General features: G+C 34.1%; 1 protein-coding gene across 3 annotated transcripts in view; it reads right to left on the reverse strand.

Annotated features, from left to right (window-relative positions):
• Positions 1-27,927, reverse strand: part of LOC135127768 (potassium voltage-gated channel protein Shaker) — an 843,060-nt gene that overhangs the window by 362,824 nt on the left and 452,309 nt on the right. The gene's annotated exons all lie outside the window — the stretch shown is intronic.

The following is a 27,927-nucleotide window of genomic DNA, read 5'->3' on the forward strand; positions in this document are numbered from 1 at the left end:
CTTACTTAAAGAATCTAGCTACTACTCTGTCTGAAGCAATGGATAGAAATTGCAAGAAACAAGATGTCCAGCTGTATTCAAGAGGGGTGACAAGGTTCTCCTGAAATCTCATACTCTCAGTAACTCCAAAAGTGGATTCTCTTCAAAGCTTACCCCAAAAAGGGATGGTCCTTATATGATCTTGCGAATTGCTTCTCCTACAACCTACGAGTTAAGAAGCTGTACAAATCCTCCAGAAATAATTGGACGCTATCACGCCGCGGACCTCTGCCCGTTTGTTGAAGGGACTAGAACTGATACATTAACGCCCTTAATACCAAAACGGAGGAAGGGTCGTCCTAAAAAGAATGTTTCATCCTAAACAACACCTAAGGGTCGTTTGTGTTGTTTAGAAGGGGAGTTTGTAACGGAACTTAGTTTTGATTAAATTAAAAAGGAAGAGTGGGCTAATTAAAAAAAAGGGTTGACAGATAAAAAATAGTATCTGAATGTTTAATTTTGCTGATGTTTTGTACATTTAAATAAATAAATCATATTTGTTGTAATTTTTTTTGGAATTGGTTCCATTTAGAATATCTTTCTTCATTTTACATAATTCTGGATCTGTTCTTGCTTCTTTTTCAATTTTATGAGCTGTGACTGTTTCCATACTAATCTGATTAATTAAAATCATATTAACACGTATTCATCATCAATTTTTTTCTTCTTCTTTTGTGATAATTTCAATAGACTTCTGGAGAAATAATCAATATTTACATGTTCACTGGATTTTCGACATTCGATGGAATAATTGAAACCAGATAAAAATTGTGCATATTTTAACATTCTTGTTGCAGATAAGGCTGGAAGTTGTTTTTGAGGGTTTAAAATAATACTCAGTGGTTTATTATCCACAATTAGAATAAATTTCCTTCCATAAATATAATGAAAAAATCTTTTGAAACTCCAATAAATGGCTGTTGCCTCTTTATCCAATTGACTATAACTAAGTTCAACTTGTGTCAACGACCTGGATGCAAAAGCAACTGGTCTTTCAGATCCGTCTGGAAAACGATGTGACAAAACACCTGAAAGTCCATACGGGCTGGCGTCTGTGGCAAGTGTTATGTCTAAATCAGGTGTAAAAGACATGAGAACTCGTTCACTGGCTATTTCAGCTTTGGTTTTTTGAACGCTTTTTCACATTCGATAGACCATTTAAAATTTGTGTCTCTTCTTAACAGATATATATAATGGATATAACATTCTGGATGAACTGGGAATAAATTTTGCATAATACATCACCATTCCAAGAAAACGTTGAAGTTCTTCCAAAGAGTTCGGCCTTGGTGCTTCTATGATCGCTTTGATTTTATCTTCAGACTTTTCGAGTCCTTTTTCTGAAATGACATGACCCAAATATTGAATTCTCTTCTTGAAAATTTGACATTTTTCTCGATTCAGATGCAAATGATATTTACGTAATCGTTCAAGAACTTTAATTAAACGAAATTTACATTCTTCAATAGAAGATCCTTGAACCGTTATATCATCAAAATACGCTGTGGTACCTTCTAAATCGTTAACAATTTGTTCGATGACTTTATGAAATTCATTTGGAACTGTTTTGATACCAAAGAAGAGTAGTTTAGCTAAATAGGTACCTCGATGAGTTGAAATTGTTTGTATTCGTGCACTTTCATCATCAACAGGAACGTGTAAATATGTTTGAAGACGTCTAATGTACAGAAATATTTAACATTTTTCATTTTATTGAAAATATCTTCTATTCTGGGAATAGTATAACGATTATCTTGAAGTTGATTGTTCATAGTTACAGTCTGTCGCCATTCTTCTTCGGCACAATAACCAAATCACATACTCCATACGGGCTGCTTGACTGTTTAGGTTTTTCCAGCGAATTAATGTAACAATGAATAAATGCATGAATGAACTATCACCAACAAAAAGTCGGGTCTATAACGAGCAAAAAGTCGGTTGTATCTTCAATTAAAAGTGAAAGTGTTCACATCGTTTTTATTCGAGCATAAGAAGACAAACCAAGTTAAACAGTTTTGTATAGCATTTTGTATGACATTTGATCAGAATTTGCATAACACATAGAGCACAAGGCACATGGCACATATCTATATCTTCTTTCGCTGTTCTGTCTGGTCTGACTTCTCAGATAGTAGAACTATTGTCCTTTTAGTACCACTCCGAAGGCAAGAGACAAGTAAAGAGCTGGATCTTGACTTTTGAGTGGTCAGAGAGGTGCTGTACCACTGCAGTTCTGTTAACCCATTGATTCGCTTGGCAACTTGCCCCCCATCTTAGACACTAATCTCACGGTCTTCCTCTGATTGTCTTACTAGATCTTAATTACCCGCCCCACCACTATCCCACCCGAGACAATCTCATTAATTTACAACATCAAATCCAATCGCTCGTAACGAAGCAATTCGTCGCTAAATTTATTTAACAAAAGTATTTAAGTCGAAATTAGTCATCACCAAGAGTGTCTAATGTAATTTGCTCCTTGATGGTTTCCTGTAATTAAGCATCTCAGGAGCGAGAAAGCGAATTCAAAGATAGCTGCCGAGATTGCACTTTACTTGTTATAATAACCCGAAGGTTGAGATAATTCAATCTGATAGCATCGAAGGGTACGACGCTCCCTTCCGATGAAAAATTTCCCGTCGTCGTGACAAACTGCAACTATTTCCGCATTCCTGTTTCAGATTTGAGCCGCGTTCCTCCTTGACCCAGAAAACAAAGACTGGAATGACTCGGGACAAATTTATGACTTTCTGGGCAGTTTTAGTGGAATTCCAACGACTTTTTACTGGGTGGAGATTGCTGGTTGTCTATCCGCTGTACACTGTTTCCTTCTACGTTTAAATCGCTCCGGTACTCGACCTTGTTACTCGGGGGCGAAGTTTGGAATTTAATTTCAGCCTAATTAATTGGCAGTGAAATTTTTACAATTATTCCGCAGCTGGTGTAGGTTGAGGCTGCAATTAACTTCGAATTAATCAACTCCTTAGTAGAACAATTTTGAAGTAATGAAGCACCTACAGCTTGTTGGGGGTTATTAATACACGGGTTGCTAATTAGATTTTCAGTGAATTTTGTTTCGATTCGAGCTAAAAACCAGATTGAAGTTCCGCTGAAATTTAATTACTGGGGGAGTCAATTAACGTTTAACACATGCAGTTGAATATAGCGTCAAAGGACGTCACAAGGACAAATATTGTCTTTAGAAGAATATAACAAAATTTATGACAACCTTACGTAAACAAACTATGTCAATTATGCCCCTTTCACACCTATTGAAAATCGTTCAATTACTCTTTCCGCTTTGAAGCCTTTCACCGAATAGCTAATTTTTCCCATCCCCACAAATCCCGTCCATTGTTTCCCTTCTATTTATTCAAACAAACCAATTATCCTTTCACGTCCCCGTTTTCAGCGCCATTGACTTATTACCCCTGTCGCCAGCTCATTTTTATTCCCTCTAATTGTTTACACAAGAAAATTTCCTGCAGTAATTTACCCCATCCTTCAAACCCTGTCGATACTTCCAATAACCTCTCCCGACAACAACCGTCACTTCAACACGCTCCTCTGAATCCTTACATGACACAGCGCACCAACATTCCTCTCGTCTATTAATTATCCTAGCTCGATCCCGTAATTTTCAGGACTTAATTGTTTGCTTGTTTCGGCAGCTGAATAAAATCATTCCGGCTCGCTTCGCAACGAATTTAAGCTCCAGGATGCACTTTAGCTAAAATTGTAATTAAGCGGAGTTAATTCAACACGGAACTTTGTTTGCTTGCTCTCTAAGAAATTGCTCGGAAAGTCAGTTATCGATCGCACGTTTTGATCGGTGCACACTCGGGGGGGAATTTTCTAACTTAATGAACGGCAAAACGCCACGAAAGCGCTTTTCTAATAACTCAATTAAAACTCAAACGTTCATTTAACTAAAAGAAAATTTAATTATCCCGCCGGACAGGGAAGTCTTAATTTTCTTTGTGCGAAAGTGTGGTCCCTAAATTCAAATTATCGGCGGAAAAATTACGACAAGGTGCAAAAATAAAAAGAAGTTTGAGGAAACTCCGAAATGAGTGACGCTCACGCCTGGCTGGTCATCGATTATTGCGTCTGTTTGCTTTATAGTTAATTAAGCTTGTGAAAAGTAAACTTTCAAAGGGGTTATTTATTCGAGGTTTCGCACGTTTTTAACTCTTTTTAAATTACTTTTTTTTTTTTAAATAATTACACATTAAATATTTAATGTGTAATTCACTGGTCAACAGCTAAGCTCTAACTTTTATTATAGCAGTCAATTATTATTTAATTAGCAATTTTAAATGATATTATAAAGGGCTAAACCAAAACTTAGCTCTCATTTAAAAGTAATCTTAAAATATTATCCTTTGAAAAATACAAAAATCGTACTATTAAGTAATAGGAAACTTTCTATAAGGTGTATTTTTTTGTTATCAAATTGCTACAAACTTCTTGGGAAACAATAAGAAAACTACGTTTATCCACAATCGTCATTATAATGAAACTATTGTTAACTTTTTAGAAGGCGACAAATAGCACATTACCAACTCGTTTTTCTGCCATTTTACATTATTAACCTGTCATAAGTACATATAGAACTCAATAGAGGTCGCTCATTACATTCATTAAAAATGTTTCAAATATTTAAACAAAGTCTACATAACTATTTTTAATAGCTAAATTAAGTTTATTTTGGCAGTAATTTAATTATACGGTTGATTAATAATTGTTGTTTTTTAAATTAAATTTAAGGAATTCAATCTCGAAATCTCAAATCGGTATTGAAGTACGCTACCCGCTACAGATTGACAGTTGCCAATGAAAACTCATAGTCGATAACCTGCAAATTACTTCACTTATAAATCTAATAAACAAATTTTCGAAGAGTAATTTAACTAATTTTGTATTGTTACATCAGTGAACATCAGCACTCAACCCACAGATAATTTCTGTTTTTGTTTTTGGGGCCAAGTTGGGGAAACCGAATCGTTGAAACTTCCCAAAGAAATTTTATGACAAAAGCTTAAAATAAAGGTAACATAAGTAGATTGAGTTAAAACGTTTGTGAAAGCATTGTTTCCGAAGATGCACCTGCCCTATTTGCAGTTTCCTGTGCCTAATTTCCCCAAAATTCCAAGACTCCTCATCAACCAAAGAACGAAAGAAATTATAGGAAATATTGAAGCTAGGAAATTCTCTATATTTTTAAAGTAATTTGTGTTTACAACCGGTTATATCCAATAAATTTATTATGTCAAATAATTATTAAATTTATGAATTTCCTCTTTCGACAATACTCGCGATTTTTTTCCGCTTCTTCTGCAAACTATGCTAGCAAAATACTTTCGGATCCAATGTTTGTTGCACCAATCCATATAAATTTTGTAGGCTTTGTTATATTTTGTTTTGCTTTTTTCGGGGAAAAAGATTTTTTACAATTTCGCCAGCCTTCTGGCGTAGTTCTGGCAGAGTACATTCATTATCGCTGGTCTCAGACATGATTTGAATGGAGTTAAAGCACAAACAATGCAAAATGACATAAACGAAAAAAGGAGTAAACCAGTGACAGATGAAGTGACAGCCCACTTACAAAATATTTTATGAAACATTTTTTTAGATTTGAATATAAATTTTTTGTGAATAAAACTGATTGTGGATAAAATAGTATACTAACCTCGTGAAATGGGTGATTCCAGCTTCGCACTATGGTTCACCTCGAGGCTTCGCCTCTCGGTAAACCACCTTAGTGCTCAGCAGTAATCAAGCTCATTTCACTCGAGTTAGTAATCTACTATTAGTAAGTAGAAAACATGTTATCATCATATAAAAAATTTAAAATTAACATATTCTTAAAAGTGCATTTTATGCATTCGCATCTCGATTTTTTTCCCAAAAATTGTGACTACGTGAGTGACCAACATGAAGAATACTTCCATCTGGATATTTTGTCGATAGAAAAACGTTAGCAAGGTCGATGGAACACCTAAATGCTCGCAGAGTACTGCGGGACCATCAAGCGAGAGATCTCCAATGAAATCTATCGGAGGCAATCGAAAAAACGTCGGTCTTAGCTGTTTCTTTTGTTTTTTTTCGTTTTTTAAACTACATTCGTTGTTTTTTTCTTATTTATGGTTGTTCTTTTGTTAATACTACACTTTTTGCGGTTAAAGATACAAAAATTAAATTGTTTTACCTGATTTTGTGTTTCTAACACCAAATATGCATATTTTTTTTAATTGAGCTAAGTTACAACATTTATGCTCTTTGTTACAAACACAGAGATAAATTAAACGAAAACATTACAATTATGTCAAAGTTAGAGAGAAAAAATTAAATTTTGTTGACCAGTGATTATTACTTAGTGGGGTGGAACGAGTAATAAGCTGGTGGCTAATGGGAAATGTCATTAATAAGTCCGGACGGATAAATCACTGAGTTTTGTTGTTGACATTTCTTTAAGATGAAGTCAGGGCTCCGTCGTTGCACCGGTTCTGTTCCTTTGGAACGAAAGTGATTCAATCGTTCCGCACCAATCAAAATACACAAAACAAACATAGTGCTTAAACTTTAGCGTAAATAAATTAAGTGTGAGCTGTGAATTCCAGAGGTCTTGACGTTTTACTATTAACAAAATAAATCACAGTGACTTTTAATGAATTCAGGAAGAATAGCGAGGTGTTTTCGTGTAAACTTCTTCGATACCGAAACAGTAGTTTAGCGTAAAAATAGCCGAAGTTTGAGTTTTTTCTGCGCTGGACAGGAAGAGGAAGCCGTAAGAAGCGTGTTTTGTGGGCTCCAGGTGTGATAAATGTTTATACTTGGGGACTTTTACGATTGAGGATTCCTACTGTTATAGTTTGAGATAATAATTTTCGCGTCAATTACGAGTACTTTACACAACAGTTTTTCTTCGTATTTTCTCACCCAGTTCTGGTTAAAAATCCATTAAAACTTTATGTCAAAGAAAGCTTTTTATTGTGACGACGCATGATAATAATTCTTTCAGAGGCCACTTTATATTTCGATTAACCTTTCACCTTTGTGCAGCAACCCCTTTATAAGATGTGTTTTATCATTTCGCAACAAGGAACGAGAGCCACCACTGTCGGTCTAAAGTTAGCAACACTTGAAAGTCAATATCAAGTTTGAGGTTGGTGCGAAAGTTGCGGACTAAGTGGGTAATTGGGTTCGCCACGCCCACCCACCTCTGCACTGCATCTACTTATTCATCGTTGTACAACAGTCAAAGTTTGAACCCTTGGTAACCGTCGTTACCTGGATAAACCTGCTAGTTAAATTATAAACAAATTAGGGTTATTTGTTAGGGTGGGTGCTATAGAGTGGATTGTAAAGGGGCGTTTCACTGCTGCGTAGTTCGTTATTTTGATACTTAAATTATATTTTATAGCCAGTTATAGTTGCTTATTAGCAGTACAAATTTTACAAAACTGTCTCTTGTTGGTGAAGCTTAATTATAATTTATTCTATACTGGACACAGTCGGAAAACGGACAAGTGAAATCAATGTTTAAAAAAAATGATAACAATTGTTAAAATAAATTTGTTTGGCAAATTAAAGTTCCTGTTTGTGCTACGATCAATGGAGTTTACAAATTTTAAATTTTTGGTTTTTTTTTGAGAACGATTTTTTTTTTATTATAAATCTTAATTGTTCTTTTTTTCCTTGAAATAGAAATGAGAAAAGATTGAGATAAAGCGAAAAAATTAAGCTTAAGATAGTTTAAACATTGTTATAGAAAATAACATCTTTCTTATATAAGAAATTCAGGGATAAATTATAGAAACGAGGTTATCGAAACTCCGAATAAGGATGACAGACAGACGAAAACGGGAGACCACTTTTTGGTACTGTAGGGGTCATGAAACGTCGGGAAATCATGAAACTGGCAAGTCGCCCGATGGACTCGATTACTATAGTTCCTTGGCCTTGACCTGAAATAAAAAATGCTGAGAGTGAGCATATTTTAAACAAAAATTATATCTTAGATCTAGAAGAGTGTCAATTGAAACTAGAATATGCAAACTGAAGAGCTTAGAATACATTGAAAATGAAATCCAGGAAAGCGAATCTAATTAAGAAAGACTTCTGAAGAAATAGAAAATAGAAGAATTCTAAGTTTTACCACAGTAGTTATATAGTGGGGGTTCTGGTTTATTCTCACGGGAAATTAACATGAAAAATAGTAAAAATTTTAGAAAAATTCAGATCTTTCACATAAGAATGAACCAGAACACCCACTATAGCATTACCTACTACTAAAAGAGAAACATCAAAGGAAATTTGATCCAATTACTCATAGGTCAGCCGGGATGAAAGTAATTATATAGTGGGGATTCTGGTCATTCTTGTCGGAGACTTTATAGGAAATCGTGAAAACTTCAGAAAAACTTAGAAGATTTTAGGGGCGAGTTTTCTGGCTTAAGTACTGCATTGTTGGTCCATCAAAACGCGTTAGAGGGTGGGTCTTTTATGGAGATAACGGCCTTTTTGTTCTTTAGGGGTGAGTTTTTTGCACTGGAGCAGCCAATGTATGGTCCTAAAAAAGAAAAGGAAGGAAAAGAAGACTTCTGACGGAATAAGACGGGAAAAATAACTCGATCTTCAAACCATCACCAAAACATTAACTTCATGTCTATGTATATATATAGTTAGATCCAGAAATTTTTGTAAATAGTTGGAATACTCATTTTAAAGAGTTCTAACTTTTAAATTTGATTAATATAAATCAAATAACCTGATTACAGAACTATCTATTTTTTAAATACATATATTTAAAAAGAAAACGTTTCATTTAATAGCTCTTTATCATTAGTAGAAGAAAAAATTTAAGTTCACGTGGTATCTAGAGGAAAAACAACTTTTTTAATGGTAAAATAAACTATTCCATGGTACTAATTAGAATATCATGTAACACTATTTTAGAGTTCAATCAGAAGAATTTAGAGCAAAGAATTGAATTTTGGGATTCTAGTCCACTTTTTGAGAGGAAAATGTAAGCGCATGCGCACAAATTCAATTTTCCCGCCAAACATTGACCTAGAACCCCCAGTATATAAAAGTGGGTACCTAAATGCGTGTTTTGAAGGTTACGAACTTTGTCTTAGATTTCTCCTCGCCGTGTTATTGTAACGACTGCGCCAAAAACGCAGTGATATTAGATTAAATTTAACTTTTTCTTAAAATCCGCCCCATTTAGAAAAATTCGCTATCTCCCATTTTCATGAAATTAGCCATTTGTTCAACTCTAACACTAGAGTTTTTCATTTCTTCCATTTTTCGATTTGCAGTTATCAGTTTTTCATTATTTGTTAGCACTTGCTAAGATAATACTAATTTTGGCAAATCATATAGTCTCTAGAAAAATAAAGGGCGGGTGGGCGGGCCTAGTATTTGCTAAGATAAGAGTAATTTTGGCAAATGCCATACTCTCTAAGAAAATACAGGACGGGTGAGGGGGCTAGTAGTAGGTACTTACTCGAAAAAGATTGAACAATATTAAGAGTAGTCACTGAAATGAAGAGGGGGTAGGTGGGCAGGACTACTGCTTGCTTATAAGACTCTTCAGAAAAAAGATAAATCCAGGCCCGCCCACCTCTTTTGTCTATTTCACTGACTTATTTTGACAAGTCGTAGAAGCTAAGATTTAAAATAATGTCAAAAGTGGCCCCGCCCACCCACCCTTTTTCCATTTTGATCATTAATTCTTATTGGTTCTGAAGAAATGAAGTTGGATTTTATATTGATAAAGAATAGAATCTAGGATTAGATTTTTACTAAATTGTTTCTATTTTTCGATTTTGAGATTTTTCGATGAGCAAATTCCCGAGTTCTCAATTTTTAAGTTTTCAGTGTTTCATTTCTTCCATTTTTCGATTTGTAATTACCAGTTTTTCATTTTTTGTTAGTACTTGCTAAGATAAAACTAATTTTGACAAATTCATATAATCTCTAGAAAAATAGAGGGTGGGTGGGCGGGCCTAGTATTTGCTAAGATAAGAATAATTTTGGCAAATGACATACTCTCTAAGAAAATACAGGACGGCTGGGCGGGGCTAGTACTTGCTCAAATAAGACTGAACAATATTAAGAGTAGTCATTGAAATGAAGAGGCGTTAGGTGGGCAGGGCTACTGCTTGCTTATAAGACTCTTCAGAAAAAAGTTAAATTCAGCCCTGCCCACCACTTTTCTCTATTTCACTGGCTTATTTTGATAAGTTGTAGAACTTAAGATTTAAAACAAGGTAAAAAGTGGAAATGCCCACCCACCCCTATTCTGTTTTGATCATTCGTTCTTATTGGCTCTGAAGAACGGAAGTTGTATTTTTATTGACAAATAAGATAATCAGGATTACATTTTTACTTCCCGAGCGCAAGCAAAGGAAGTATTGTAATCGAGTCCGTCGGCCGACTCTCTACTTTTACGTTCTCTCGATCTTTCATGACCCCTAGAAGACGAAGAAATAGGTCTCCCATTTCCGTCTGTCTGTCCGTCTGTCCGTCTGTCCGTCCGTCTGTCCGTCTGCCGTCCCGGATTTTTATTAGACAGATAATCTCCGAAAGTACTCGACCGATTGTTGTGAAATTTTGTACTTATATTAAGAATATCATGTAGATGGTAAAACGCTAAAACTAAAATTTGTCTAATCATCCCCACCACTAATGCGATGACGTCACTTCAAAACTGTACATAGTAAATGGGTTTTCAATTGTATAAAATAACATAGTCCTACACATGTAGTTTACAACTCTGAATCGACTTTTCACCCGAAACGTCCAGATTTTTGGAAAAAAAATCAAAATTATAAAACAACATTTTGAAATTTAATTTTTAATCTGCTAACCAGAATGCTTTGAAATGTTGCAGATGTTTTAAGGCTATAAAGAGCATAATAAATTTTTAGTCAAAAAATATTTGCTTATCCCCTCCAAAAACTTGATGACGTCAGCTCAAAAGTTTGTGGAATAAATCATATCTAAAATGTACAAAATATGATGAGTCTGTACTTGTGATCTATCACTCCATTCATATTTTTTGGATTTGCATATACAGGGTGACTCAAAAAAATTAATGAATGCGCAAATTTATTTTATTGATTTACTCAGAAACTACAAAACCGAATGCTTTGAAATCTTGCAGATGTTTTAAGGTTATAAAGAGCATAATAAATGTTTAGTCAAAATATATTTGCTTATCCCCTCCAAAAAATTGATGACGTCAGCTCGAAAGTTTGCCGAATAAATCCTATCTAAACTGTAAAAATATGATGAGTCTGTACTTGTAATTTATCACTCCATTCATATTTTTTGGATTTGCATATACAGGGTGACTCAAAAAAATTAATGAATGCGTAAATATATTTTATTGATTTAATCAGGAACTACAAAACCGAATGCTCTGAAATCTTGCAGATGTTTTAAGGTCATAAAGAGCATAATAAATGTTTAGTCAAAATATATTTGCTTATCCCCTCCAAAAACTTGATGACGTCAGCTCGAAAGTTTGCCGAATAAATCATATCTAAAATGTACAAAATATGATGAGTCTGTACTTGTCATTTATCATTCCATTCATATTTTTTGGATTTGCATATACAGAGTGACTCAAAAAAATTAATGAATGCGTAAATATATTTTATTGATTTAATCAGGAACTACAAAACGGAATGCTCTGACATCTTGCAGATGTTTTAAGGTTATAAAGAGCATAATAAATGTTTAGTCAAAATATATTTGCTTATCCCCTCCAAAAACTTGATGACGTCAGCTCGAAAATTTGCCGAATAAATCATATCTAAATTGTACAAAATATAATCAGTCTGTACTTGTGATCTATCACTCCATTCATATTTTTTGGATTTGCATATACAGGGTGATTCAAGAAAATAAATGAAAGCGTAAATTTCTTTTACTGATTTACTCAGGAACTACAAAACCGAATGCTTCGAAATTTTGAAGATATTTTAAAATTATCATAAGCATGGTAAATTTTTGATCAAAATGTATTTGGTCGTCCCCCCTAAAAAATGTATGACGTCACCACAAAATTTTGCTGAATAAATCCTATCTAAAATGTACAAAATATGGTGAGTCTCTTCTTGTGATTTATCATTCCATTCAAATTTTTTCGATTTGCATATACAGGGTGACTCAAAAAAATTAATGAATCCGTAAATTTATTTTATTGATTTAATCAGGAACTACAAAACCAAATGCTTTGAAATCTTGCAGATGTTTTAAGGTTATAAAGAGCATAATAAATTTTTAGTCAAAATATATTTGGTTATCTTCTACAAAAAACTGATGACGTCAGCTCAAAAGTTTGCCGAATAAATCGTATCTAAATTGTACAAAATATGATGAGTCTGTACTTGTGATTTATCATTCCATTCATATTTTTGGATTTGCATATGCAGGGTGACTCAAAAAAATTAATGAAGGCGTGAATTTATTTTATCGATTTAATCAGGAATTACAAAACCGAATGCTTTGAAATCTTGGGAATATTTTAAAGTTATTATAAGCATGGTAAACTTTTGTTCAAAATGTATTTGTTCATCCCTCCTAAAAAAATTGATGACGTCACCCTTAAATTTTGCTGAATAAATCCTATCTAAAATGCAAAAATATGATGAGTTTGTACTTGTGATACATCATTCCATTCATATTTTTTAGATTTTCTTAAGAGGTGGTTCAAAAAAATTAATGAAGGCAATTTATTTTATTGATTAAATTAAAGGCAACACTTATTATTAGTATTACACCCCAACCAACCCAATTTGGTAGACACAAAATTTGTTAAAGGAAAAACTCGGTTGAAACATAAGGGTAGCACGCTTATTTACATCGACTTTAACATTACAGACCTGCATTTGTTTTATGCCGTCACTTGGTTCCGCGAATGTGGAATAGACATGTTTATAATCAACCAATTGTGAATTTCACCGTCAAGAATTAAAATAAAACCCAATGTTTTATATAATAAGCGGAAGTCGAAGCAATAGAACCGATGGTCGTTTTGTTTACAGTTTCTCTGTTTGACTCTCACGTATGCTGTTACGCTTGTCATCTTAAATTAAGAATGTTTATGCATAAACGATTTTCAGTTGCCTTTCATATTACCAGACAGCGGATTTTTGTCGGCTACGTCACATTTAATCGGTACTAATTCCATAAATATAATTAACGATTTATTAATCAAACGGCTAAGTAAATGAGAACGGGAATTAGCAGCAGAGTGCAACGAAACAACTTTATTCTAATCTCAAATAAACGAAGTGCAGTCCGCAATCGCAATGAATTCGCATCCCGTACGAGCCGTACCGAGTTTGGCGTTGCCTATCCCGACAGAAATCCGCTCTCTAGAAACTACACACCGGCGCCGTATACCTGAGTAAATTGTTTCGTTATTTTATTGATTATAAGAAATCAATATTCAAAACGACCCAATTCATTTTCCCGAAAATTTGGGAATACAGTAATTTTATTCTTAGTATTACACTACATCTATCCCAACTGATATACGTGTCCTTGCAAAAATGTTGATGACGTCATCACAATTTTTTTTTAAATTCCCACTACAAAAATGTAATGAGAACAAAAAACACAATAGGCATGCAGTCGTCAAGTTTCCGACAGCGAGGGAAGTACTGTCTAAACTCTTTAGACCAATTTTTTTAATAGAATTTAAATTTTACTAAATTGTTTCAATTTTTAATTTTTGAGTTTTTTATTTCTTCCATTTTTCGTAGTCACTGAAATGAAGAGGGGGTAGGTGGGCAGGGCTACTGCTTGCTTATAAGACACTTCAGAAAAAAGTTAAATTTAGCCCCGCCCACTACTTTTCTGTAGGAAGCTGGATTTTATATTGATAAATATAAGAAGATTATATTTTTTTAATACAATTTAATTTTTTTACGAAAGTGTTTCAATTTTGAGATTTTGTTATTTTTCCATCAGTAATTTCACGAGTTCTCAATTTTTAATTTTTCAGTGTTTATTTCGTCCATTTTTCTATTTGCAATTATCAGTTTTTCATTTTTTGTTAGTACTTGCTAAGATAAGACTGATTTTGGCAAATTATATAGCCTCTAGAAAAAAAAGGGTGGGTGGGCGGGCCTAGTGTTTGCTAAGATAAAACTAATTTTGGCAAATGATATAGTCTCTATAAAAATAAAGGGCGGGTGGGCGAGCCTAGTGTTTAAGACTAATTTTGGCAAATGACAAGCTCTCTAAGAAAATGCAGGACGGGCGGCATTTTGTTCATTCATTGTTATTGGCTCTGAAGAACGGAAGTTGGATTTTATATTGATAAATATAAGAATCTAGGATTACATTTTTTTAATACAATTTAATTTCTTTACTAACTTGTTTCAATTTTTAGATTTTGCAATTTTTCGATCAGTATTTGCTAAGATAAGACTAATTTTGGCAAATAACATACTTTCTAAAGAAAATACAGGACGGGTGGGCGGGGCTAGTACTTACTAAGATAAGACTGAACAATATTAAGAGCAGGCTTTCAAATGAAGAGGGGGTAGGTGGGCAGGACTACTGCTTGCTTATAAGACTCGTCAGAAAAAGCTAAATTCAGCCTCACTCACCTCTTTTCTCTATTTCACTGACTTATTTTGACAAGTTGTAGAATCTAAGATTTAAAACAAAATAAAAAGTGGCCCCGCCCACCCACCCCTATTCCATTTTGGTCATTTATTCATATTGACTCTGAAGACTAGGAAGTAATAGAATCTAGAACATTTTTTAAATACAATTTAATCTTTACTAAATTATTTCAATTTTTAGATTTTGCAATTTTTCTATCAGCAATTTCACGAGTTCTCAATTTTTAATTTTTCGGTTTTCATTTCTTCTTCTTAATTTGCCAAAAGAAGGCGTTTGGGTTAATTTTTCACATTCTGGCGCTTGTAGAATGCGATGTGTAAACATAAACAATCGAAGTTAAGCATGTACACTGCTTGTTTGCTTTAAATGTATTTCATATTGTCCGTATGGCTGTGAACGACATCTCCTTGGAATTTGCGCTCCCACGACGTTTACACCACTGGTTTTTAATATAAGTATAGGGTTTTTATACTCGTAAATGGTTCTAAGGGCGTAGTTGACTATGGATTTCAAAACTCCCGTTTCGCTGAAATTATGCCTCATTATGACAGTTCTTACTTGTCTTTAGTGTCATTTGTAACCTGTCATTTAAAGTCATCGTTTGTGATTTAATAATTCAAGAAACATCGTTAAACGCACACAGATCTGTTCGAACTGGCAGTGTCAACAAAGGAAATCTCCTGGGAAGCTTTCAGTATCTGAGGAAGTTGTTGATGATTTGAGAGGACTTGAGCAGAATCCGAGCAAACGTCTGTGACAAAATTTTCTCAGCAACCAGGAGTTCCTTGACATTTTTGAAATTAAAGAGATTGAACATGTGCCTTGAACAAAATGGTGAACAGTTTCAACATTTAGTGTGATGTTTAATCGCAATCAATTTGTTTGATTTTATTGTAATGAATTAGTTTTATTTTTGACAGAAGTATGAAGTATTTAGGCAACCAGTTATACAGACGCGTGTGGTATTTGTCGAGCGCCTTCGGGCATTTAGTAAGGTCCAAACTGAGAAGCGGCACCTATAATCATTTATAGAAACGCTGTATAAAGGTTAAACAAAAATTTCTGATAATTTTTCGAAGAAGCGGAATTTGTTGAACTCTACTTCAAGAGCGAGAAAAGTTCTGTCCAAGTAACCGTTGATCAATTTTTTTATTAATGAGAATTTAAATTCTGAGAGATACTAAAGGCTGTTGCGGGAAGGTATAGTACCTAAGTCTATATTCAAAATTGAAAGAGATTGAAAGGGAAGAAGAGATTTTTTTCGCTTGTAGTTACTATGTGCACTGAGTGAAAGTAAAATGTGAATAATTTTAAAGGTCACGAATTCTCCTCCTAATGTTATTCTAAGGACTACGCCAAAAACGTAGTTGTATCAGATCGAGTTTCTGTTTTCTCATGAAATCAAAAGAAAATTTCACTGTCTCCTCCATATTCATAAAATTTTTCCATGGGACAAAATATTGTAACTAATTTTCCAGCACATTGCATGACACAGACCGACTATACGTCAGAGAATTTGCTAATAAACTGAATTATGAATATCAAGAACCGGCGCCTGAGGAAAATTGCCGGTTCAATATTTTTTTCAATTTCCTTGAATTAACCCTAATCCCAACCACACCAGCGGTACTAAACAAAATAGACCACACAACAAAGAACTCGACGAAAACAAAGGCTAACCATCTAGTTACAGACAAGCTTATTTAAAAAGTTTTTGTTCCAGACACAGAACTTTTGTTGACATTTTCTAAAGAAGAGCCAAAACTTCGAGACAACACGGTGATAACTTTTAATAAAAGGAAATTTGCGAACCAAAACATGCCTTCGCAATTATGACTCGTCCCTTTTGATACCCTGCTTTAAATTTTTAGTAGATCGGTAAGTATTCAAGAGCTCTCTCGTTCGAGATCGTGTAAAGTTTGTTAGTAGTAGTTTGGTAGAGTTTCGTCGTCGTCTAGATATTCTTTGAAGTCGCCTTAACATTTCCCTGAATCTTTAGTAATCCGAGTGTTTCAGCACCTCGTTAGAACGCAACACGAGCCGACCACCGGCGTTGCAAGTTGGTAACACTTGTAAGTCAATATCAAGTTTGAGGTTAGCGCTCGAGTTGCGGCTAAGTGCATAATAGGTCCAGCCACTCCCACCCTCGCCGGCGCCGCGTGCACCTCACAACCCCAAAGAATGTTGAAATCGTCAAATCGTATTACCTGGCTAAGGCGAACTCGCCAAAATACTCCGTCATTGCAAACATGGCCGCCGTTAGTTGGGGACATATCGAACAGCCGTTCGCACACCCCTACCGACGCGTTCGTTTCAGCCCCCGCGCTGCCATTCGCACCGTCTCGATCCCGCCAAGTTGACAGAATGCGTCTAGCGCGATCATCCCTCAATCATCGCATCCCGTCAATTATCACTAGAGGCATCACAACACTGCAACTAAGCGGCTGGGGGTGCTCTGCGCCCTGGGCGGCATCGAGTCCTGCTAAGCTAGATAGAGACCAAGGGCTAAGGCTATGGGGGCGGCGAGCGCCGCCGGGCGGCTGGGGATCCTGCGGTGTGGACGGCTGACGCGCTCGAAGAACGCGACTGGGATGTCGCCGGCTTCGGAGACCCAGCAGAAGGCACTCCGCGCACACGCAATGGGCGCTGTGGGCTAACCTCCTGCAGGAGCAGGAGCAGGATACGGTGCACCCGATCTGGAACGGGGCCAGATGATGCGGACCGCCGCCGCTGACGCCGACGACGACGGAGTGATGACGGAATTGCGAGGGGACGACGAATAACAGATCAATTTTTACGCGGATGCGGACAGATGGTGCGGGAAAAATACGCGGACGGAGAACGAAGCAGGTAATAATAAAGGGGTGAACGGATCAGATGGAGAGGGGGTTGTTTGGATGCTATGGAAATGAGGGTAGGGAATGTACGGGTATTTTCGCGGGTTGAACAGTCACGTTGGACAGATGCAGACTAGCAGGTGCATACATCGTGCTCTGTATTATTCGACGCTTAATAGGGATGGGTTTCTGGAATCATAATGCCATATTGTGACGTCTAGTACATGTCCAAGATGAATAGAATTTCTGCTCTAGTTGGCAGCGCTTGCACACGTGACGTACGCGTCATGTCATGGCCAACTACAGCAGAAATTTAAAAAATCACCTACTTAAGAAATCACACATTTCTTGTTTCAGAGGCTGGTGTTTCCTTACACTCAGAAAAAAGTTTATTAATGCGAGATATAAATAATAAGAACTACATCATATACCACGCGAATGCTATATTCATAAATACTATCATAATGACTAGCAGTTTTTACTCGCCCTTTTAAAAACTATTATTCTATTTAGTAAATATTGGAAGCACCAATAACGTGTATAATATCAGTCACAGTGTACTTCATTATAAAAGGCACATTCATAAACCACAATTATTATAAACAATTTGTTAGTGAGGATGATTAGACATGCTTTGATAAGTGTTTTGCCATCTACATTACGGTTCTAACATACATATAAAATTTTGTAACAATCGTCCAGCAGACAGACGATTGGCAGAACAGAGGACCTATTTTTTCGTTCTCTAGTGTCATGAAACGTCGAATAATATGACAATAGCCGTTCGCCGGATGGACCCTATGACAGGTCTTTAATTTATTTAACAATTTTTTATTTGCCCGCCAAATGCATGTCATTCTCATACAGAACTTTTTTTCGAAAAAAAGAAAACCTTTCGGATTACAATATCTAAGAGAATAATCTCAGAATTTTCATAAGTTGGATTGAAAATACAAGGTGAGTCACTAAGCGCGCAATCCTCGATATCTCGACTGGAGACAAAAAAAATAGTCGAAGACCAAAGTTGGCTCTCTAAGGAGAATACTTAGAGAGAGGTTATTAGAAAGAGTTTTCACAAAAAATTCTCAATAAGGTTATTTTTAAAGTTTGCCTTACAATATTTTGTGTAAGCATAAGACAAAACTACACGCTTCGTTGTAGTATCAACTAAATTAAACTTTAGTATACAGACTGTTTATAAAAAAAAAAAATAACTTTATAATTTTTAAATATTGCTAGTTCAGTTTTTTCAAACAGAACGCGTTTTTTGTGTATCTTACTCTATTTTTTGTCCTCATTCTTTTAATGTAAAAAATAAAAGGAACAAACCAGTATAATATATACACTTCACAAAATGATTTTAAAAATAACCTTACTGAGATTTTTTTGTGAACCCCTCAATTTCTCAAAAAATTCTAGAAAATTGGAATAAAGTGGCAACATCGCATAGTAATTTCAAAAATAAGCTATGATTATAAAGCCAATGAAGAAGTCACTTAAAATGTGTAAAGATATATAGGGTGTTTTATTTTAAAAAAACTAAGTTGTGTGCTACATCTTAAAAACAGAACACTCTGTATAGTTAAAAATAATTTTACAGTATAGTCATCAAAGAACCGTACAGCTTTGATCCATGACTTTTTTTTTCTATCTCCACTAATAAATGAGATATCAAGAAACGCGCTTAGTGACTCACCCTGTATATATAGTAGAGATGTACAGACTATAGTCGGCCGACTGTTCCGCTTTGCTAAAACCGGTTTATAAATGCAACAGACAGTGTGTTTTTTTTTTCTATTTCTCTGACTACCTTAAAAACTTGTTTTATTTTAATAAAAGGAATAACTAAAGTTTCTTTGTTTTGTGTTAAATTTGTTTGGATAATTTTAACATTTAATTTTTTGTAGTAACTCAGTACAAAAATAAAGAATAACACAATTTAGGGCAGTTTATACAATACTTAACCAATTTTAACCACTTTTTTGGAAAATTTTTGCAAATTTTGAATTCGCTTTGCGTGTTTATTGGACCAGATATCATGATGCCGATTTCAGAATCGTTACTAGCGGAAGATTATCTACACTTTGACACCAATTTTCGGTTGATTAAACCAATTTTAACCGGTTTTGATAAAGCCGACTAGTCGGTCGACTATAGTCGGTACATCTCTAATATATAGATGTCGCACCTAAAATTCCGCAGTCTTGTATCTTCAGAACGAATAGAAATATTAAAATTCCGTAAATGCCATTGTTTTTAGCATAAAAGGAGAAACTTTATTGGGTACAATGATATAATACAATACAAAATGTTTAAATTACAATGTATATTTTTTAAAGGAGTTTAATAGACCACTAAATTGTGATTATAAATTACAGAATTTTGAATTTTAATATACAGGGTGAGTCACTACATGGTGCTCGATGTCCCATTAATTATTTAGTAATGATAAAATAAGTATGAAAGTTGTACGGTTCCTTGATGACTATACTCTAAAATTATTTTTAACTATACAAAGTATTCTACTTTTAAAACATAACACACAAGTTAGTTTTTTTAGATGAAACACACTATATATTTTTACATATCATCATTATCCTCTGCCTAGGCTTTATATACACCTGCACCCCATCTTCAAAATTCCAGCGCCATGACATTCCAGTTTTCTCAAAATTTATTTGATTACTGGCAATGGAAGGATTCACAAAAAATCGCAATAAAGTTATTTTTAAAATCTGTCTGTTGCAATATTTTCTAAAAAGTGATTATAAAAAAATAAAACTTTACAAATTTCAAATGTCGATATTTCAGTTTTTTAAATAGGACACCTTATATTTTATTACTGTATCTTAAGTAAAAAATCACAGTAATTATTAATTTTAAATATTAAAAATAGTCACAAAAAAGAAAACGAACCAAAAATAGAATAAGATGCATTTATAAAATACCGGGTGTTCTATTTGAAAAAACTGAAAAATCGATATTTGAAAATTATAATATTTTTTTGTATAAACATTCTATATGCAAATTTTACCCTATTATGATTTTTTTTGAACCCTTCCATTGCTAAAAAATTTCAACAGAATTGAAATAATGTGGCAACGTCGCAACGTAATTTCGAAAATAAACTGTGGATGTAAAACCTAAGAACAAGTCAATTAAAATGTCTTAAAATATATAGGGTGTTTCATTTAATAAAACTAAGTTGTGTGTTACTCCTTAAAAGTAGTAGTTTTAAAACAAAAATTTTATGTGTTGACGTTATACGAAAAAAAATTTACAAATGGTTGTATTTTATATGTGCTCAATAAATAAGATAACATTTAAATGTGTTTTCTTTAAACGAAAAAACTGTCAGGTGTGGGATTTGAACCCACGCTCCCTTTCGAGAATCCGAGCTTAAATCTAACGCTTTAGACCGCTCGGCCAACTTGACTACACTTAAAGGTTTTATTTATAAATCTGAGAGTCTGTGGAAAACACGACCTAAGGGGTCATTGAACCATCAGGCCAACAACAGACACGTGCCAATCCAAAACGTCAACGATCGCTGTGCACGACACTACCCGAACCCGACCGAACAAGGGGTTAGGTCAACCGAGGACAAGACGACGACAAACGCCCAATAAAAAGTAGTGGGGCTCCTAGTTCAGATGTCTTGAGCTGGGAGCCCCTTTATATAACTACTCCTTAAAACTGGTAGGATATTGCTTAATAATAATCATAAAAATATGATGATGGTAACTAGGTAGAAATTTTTTCTTTTACCAGTTTTTCAATAAACGAAAAAGTGAGATTTAACTTATTTCGGGAAAATTTTTCGTATCATTTTAACAATTCGTAACTAATAATAACAGTGAAAGAAGTTTTTTAGGAAAATAAGCAATAGACAGAGATTTTCACTTTTTTGTTTTTCCCACCACTGATTGAGGAAGTGGCTTTATTTTTTTTTTATAAATAATTAACCAAAAGTTTATTTTTGTTGATTTTTATTAGACAGTTAAGCGACCGATTGTCATTAAATTTTATACGGAGGTTAAGGATATCTTAAACATATAGTAAAATGCTAACAAAAATTGTTCTAATCATTCCCAGCACTTTGATGACGTCCCCAAAAATTGTTTATATTTTCTATATTTGTGATTCATGAATCCGCTTTGAGGTTTGATTTTATATTTTTTCAGTGAAGCGGGATTTGTTGACTTCAGAAACGGGGAACTTCTACTGAAACAATCTTATGCCACTTTTTTTTGTTTCAGACTTACGAGGAGTTTCTATAAAAACGTTTTTAAATCAACACGAAATTAAATTTTGTACAGTAGCTATGAATTTATCTTACCCTTCTTCCAAGAATCAACAAAACTTAATAAAATTTGCATAATTGTTAACTGGATTACCGTCTAAAAATACCTTAAAGACATTTGAATGCAACTTCAATATTAAATGGAAACATTACCCCAAGTTTGATGTTTAAGTCGTAACTTCTGTTTGACTTAATTAGGTTTTTGTAAATTTTTAATCAATTTAACCATCTATTTTCTTAATAATTATTATTAATTAATAATTATTTTCTTATAATTAAAGGTATGCTTTACTAGATTAAATTAATAGTTCTCTGATAAAATTTCTATTTTCTAAAGTATCTTTTTTCAGAACGAACAACTTCGACAGTTTTCTAATAATAAAATATTGCAGAACTAGTAACAATACACCTAATCCTCTTAAAACGAATCTTCCCGTGTACTCGGAAGTTTTAGAACTAATTGATGTCTCAGCACTTCTTCTAATTGTTCAGAGCAAACAATATCGACAAAAATAAAAGCAACACGAAACCTCGTTCAATTTTCCGACTTGAGAAATTATTTTCAACAAGATTCAGAACGATCTTGAGAACCGTCGATGTATATATAATAGGCAATTTCCTCCTCGTGCAATAAACCTGCCCCCAATACGAAATATTTATTTATGATGGAAGTGCTAAAAATGGTACTTTATTTAGCGTGAAACCGAAGAAGACAAACAGACAAACGATATAAATTACTACGAGGGAGCACTCCAGGATTAAAATTCAAACAGTCGATTTATCGTTAGGTTTACGAACGGCGGCAACAGTGTCGGGGATATTAACATAATACACAAAATGTAACAAAAATCTGCGCAGAAAATTGTAAGAATCTGGAGACCTTTTTCTGAAATGAATGTAGTGGAACGGCGGTCAATACAAGAAGCGCAATATAAGCCCTAATATGTTCGTTTTAGGCGAATAAAGCGAAGAGGGTGAAAACACTCCGAAGTTACAAGGTCTGCTGTTTACTGAAAGAGACAAATACGAAGCCAAGAAGGCCATAAAAAAATACATTTAACCGCAAACAGTGGCGTGACGGATAAATACCAAGGATGAACAAGTGATTTGTAAAAATTTCGACAGATGGCGAAAATGCCAATGCTGCCATTTCCCGTAACGACCCCCCTGAAGGTTATTTATCGTCGTGTTTACTTTCTTAATTAATTAATTCTTAATCCCAGACATTTTCAGATCGACGGAACTTTGAAGCAATAATCGTTCTATTGATTGCTGTCAATTCGGAACAAATGCGAGATACTAATCGATGCTCGTTTCCCTAAAAATTTAATTACGACAACTGCGACGATCACATCGATCTGGGCGCAGATAAAGCCAACAAAACATGAATCGAGGGTTGTTAATATTTTACCTGTCGATAACTAGTTAATGAAACATTCACGATTTTTTAGCCGCCAGAGTTCCATTAATGAATGTGAAATTAAATCTGTTTTATTCATCAGTGTCACTGTTGGATCTGATAATATTTGATTTACCCGGTTAGATGGAGTAAGCGACAGCTCATTAAAGAAAACAACATGGCTGCCGAAAATGTTGGCAAACTTTGTTTTGCTAATGGGATGTTGCTACTTAAAAAAATAAGATTAATTGGGGAAAGTTTTGCTATTCTTTTTCAAAGGAAACTCGGTTCGTCGAAAGTCTTTTATAGAAATGATAAAGTAGACTAGATAATTGTTTATGGGGCTTCTTTAACTCGAAACCAATAACCATCAATCTTTGAAGTTTAGGGTTTTGCGGACTTTTTATCACAAAGTCGCATTTGGGTGAAGTTGAATAAGAGATAGTAGATAAGGCCGGGCACATATTTACTTGTTGTGTGCTGGCAAGAGTTTATCGTTGTTGTATGAAGTCATAGTTTGGCCCATTTTCATAAAAAAGTGGTGCTCATGCATTGTTTTCGCTAGATTATTATCAATGTTCGTTACAACGTGTACAGTGTATTCCATTGAAATAGTTTCAGAAAATAACAGGTTACTGGAAAAATTTCCCGTTAAATTGAATAGTACTTTTTTATAGAAACACCTGTCAACTGAATTTCCAGGTGATTAGTAGATTAACCGACCCTTTCCCGGTTATCCTCAAAATTGAGCAAAACACACTCTTCGTCGATTTTTTTCTCAAATTCCCAGTACACTTGGTATGAAATTTTTTGCTTTTGTGAAATGTTTTTAGATTACAAAGTTGAAAAATCGAAACTTAAGTACACATTAGATATAGTGCTTAACGCAGATGCTGGTTCTATTCCATTCTTTTCCATCTTAATCTTTCTAAATGGTACGTACAGTCTTTGGGGTGTTAAAAATTTCAATTTGAAACCGAATAATTCACAAATCTTAGTCCGGTATATTTTTTATTTAGCCCCTCGAGATTTATATTACAGGATAGTTTTTTAATTTTTGGGCAACTTTACCGAAATCTAAATTTTCCAGTACACCTGGTGTACAATTTTTGGCTTCTTCCCGGGTATATTTGGAAATTAACAAACGACATTTTTTCTTGATTTCAGCCTCCAGAAGTGTTTTTCCACTTCATTTTTTCAAAAATTCGTACAATTTTCATATTTCTAAAATTTTTACTTAGTTGACTATAAATTTTTTTTAGATTATTACAAAACTGAAAACTTCAAACCAATTGCATTTACCATCAGTTCGTCCCTAAACCCGTCTTATACGAAAAAAAAAAACTAACTGCAGATATAGTGCTCAACGCAGATGCTGGTCCTATTTTATTCTTCTCCATTTCTATCTTTCTAAGTTTGAAACCGAGTACACGCTATATTTTTCGATTCAACTAGTCGAGATCTGTATTACACAATTGTTTGTGAATTTTTGATAATTTTACCAATACATGAATTTCCAGTACACCTGGAATAAAATTTTTCTCATTTTCCCGAGCACATTTGAAAATTAGAAAAAGACAACATTTTTGTTGATTTCAACCTCCGGAATGGTTTTTCAACTTAGTTTCTTAGATCTTAGAAGATTCCTACAAATTCAAGAATGGCCAAAATGAAATATCGTCAGTTCTGGCATTTTTTAAATTATTACTCTGCTTGAGAGTAAAATGTTTTTAAGTAATTATAAGGTTGGAAAAAACAGAGAGTCAGTTCAGTTCTAAATTCTAAATACTTTAAAAGCCGAAAAAAACCGAACTGAAGATATAGTGCTTAACGCAGATGCTGGTTCTACTTCATTTTTCTCCATTTCTTTAATTCTAAATAGTACAATTTTTGGAATACGTTAAAAAGTTTCAAAATAAAACTGAATATTTAGAAATTCTTAATCGAAGACGTTCGACACGCTATATTTTTCGATTCAACTCGTCGACATCTATATTAAGGTATTGTATGTGCACATATACGAATTAATAAAAGACATTTTTTTGTTGATTTCAACCTTCGAAAGTGTTTTGTGACTTCATTTCTCCCAAAATTACAACAATCACAGGAATCGCCAAAACGAACTATGGCCAATTTTGGCATTTTTAAAATTTTTACTCAAATTGATTGAAAAATGTTTTTAGATGATTACAAAGTTGAAATTCAAGTGTATTTACAATCGGTTCATTCCTAAATTCTAAATCTTACACATAAGCCGAAAAAATCTAAACGAGGATATAGTGCTCAACGCAGATGCTGGTTGTATTTTATTCTTCTTTTTTTCTACCTTTCTAAGTTTGAAACCGAATACTTCGCAAATCTTAGTCCGGGACCATCAATACGCTATATTTTTCGCTTCAGCTAATCGGGATCTGTATTACAGAAATGTTTGTGAATTTTTGGTAACTTTAAAAATACATGAATTTTCTAATACCCCTGGTATAAAATTTTTCTCTTTTTTCCGAGCACATTTGAAAATTAGGAAAAGACATTTTTTGTTGATTTCAACCTCCCGGATTGTTTTTCAACTTCATTTCTTAGAAGATTCCTACAATTTCAAGGATAAAATGTTTTTAAGTAATTACAAAGTTGTAAAATATAAATCCAGGTGCATTTAGAAACCGTCCGGTTTTAAATTCTGAATATGTTATAAGCCGAAATAAAAAACGAACCGAAGTTATAGTGCTTAACGCAAATGCTGGTTCTGTCAATTCTAAATAGTACAATTTTTTTGGATACGTTGAAAATTTCAAATTGAAACTGAATATTTCGAAATGTTTAGTCCAGGACATTCAACATGCTCTATTTTTCGATTCAGCTTGTCGACACCTATATTGCAGTATTATTTGTGGATTTTTGGGCAAATTTACCAAAAGTAGAATTTCTCGAGCACATTTGAAAATTAACAACAGACATTTTTTGTTATATTCAAGTTCCGAAACTGTTTTTTGCTTTCATTTCCTCGAAAATTCCTACAGTTACAGGAATCGCCGAAACGAAATATGGCCACTTTGGTATTTTTAAAATTTATGCTCATCTTGACTGTAAAATGTTTTTAGATTAATACAAATTTGATAAATCCAAATCCAAGTGCGTCTACAATTACTTCATTCCTAATTCTGAATATATGTATATAAACCGAAAAAAAAAATGTAACCGAAGATAGAGTGCGTAACGCAGATGCTGGTTGTTTCATTCTTCTTCCTTCATTCTCTATTTTTCTAAAACCCGGTTTATACAAGTTCGAATAAATATTTAATTGCGATTAAATCTTTAACACGGTGTTAAAGTACCACGTGGTCGACTCTGCGTCAATCAGACGTCGCTGAACACCTCGTTAAATGCGTGGTTAATTTAAGCTCATTTAAAATAGTATACAGTGTGTTCCTTTTATTTGATGATACAACCCCTGCAACCTTTCTATTCTTAAAGATAAACCTGTAGTTCTTCGAGCAAATTTGTATCATTATAAAAGATCCATGTGATGGAAATCTCACATTTTTATTATCATTTCCTGTAGAACCGGAAAATACGTCGACTTTATTTGTTTTATGGAACACTAGGTATATTTTTTCATGAATGGATTTTTTCTAAAAATCAAAAGCAACCAATATTCTAAAATAAATACTGTTACGAAATAAACCCATACGCCGCGCCGGTACGACGCCTATGGGTCTTCTAGTATGTATGTGTTTCTTTTAGCATGCAGTATAACTCGTCGGCTGGTCGAAGCGGCGTTCACTAAAGTAAGGCCTGTAAGTGGAAGTAGCGATGGATTCGAGAAAGACCTCGATTGGGAAATATCGAGAAGAGAATATGGGTTTAAATTGGGGGACCACCTTCGGGAACGAGATTTCAGTCGAACCACGAGTCCAGCGAATGTTAAGAGGAACCAGCCAAGTTACGCCGGAATTAGTTTGTAAATTTGAGTTAGTAAGAAATAAATTGTTGAGTTTTACCCACGCCGATTTTATTCGCCCGTTCAACGTAACAAACAATACTTAAAAATAATTCAACGAGAAATTCATATTTATTCACATACGTGATCTTTTAAAATCATACATATTTGCCCAAAAGAGCTATGTTTATTTTTAAAAATAAAAAAATCACAGGGGTTACATCGAATAAAAAAAAACACGTGGTATATAAACTAACCCTAAATGGTACAATTTTGAACCGAATCTTTTACAAATGTTAGTCTGAGACCATCAACAAGCTGTATTTTCCAATTCAGCCAGTCGAGATTTATATTACAGAATTGTTTTTGAATTTTTGGGCAATTTTACCAAAACTTGAATTTTTCAGTACCCTTGGTAAGAAATTTTTGACTTTTTTCCCAGCACATTCGAAAATTAGCAAAAGACATTTTTTTTTGTTGATTTCAACCTCCGGAAGTGTTTTCGACTTCATTTTTTCAAAAACTCCGACAATTACAGGAATCGCCAAAATCAAACATGGCAAATTTTGGCATTTTGAAAATTTTTACTCAGCTTGACTGTAAAATATTTTTAGATTTTTACAAAGTTGAAAAATACAAGTCTAAGTGCCTTTACGATTAGTTCATTCCTAAATTTTGAATATCTTATAAGCCGAAAAAAATGTAACCGTTCCATTTCGTTCTCCTCTGTCTCTATTTTTATAGATGATACAAT

This window comes from Zophobas morio, unplaced genomic scaffold, assembly GCF_036711695.1.
Source record: "Zophobas morio isolate AGI-343-1 ecotype UQ-CSIRO unplaced genomic scaffold, CSIRO_AGI_Zmor_V1 ptg000012l, whole genome shotgun sequence".
Lineage (NCBI taxonomy): Eukaryota > Metazoa > Arthropoda > Insecta > Coleoptera > Tenebrionidae > Zophobas > Zophobas morio.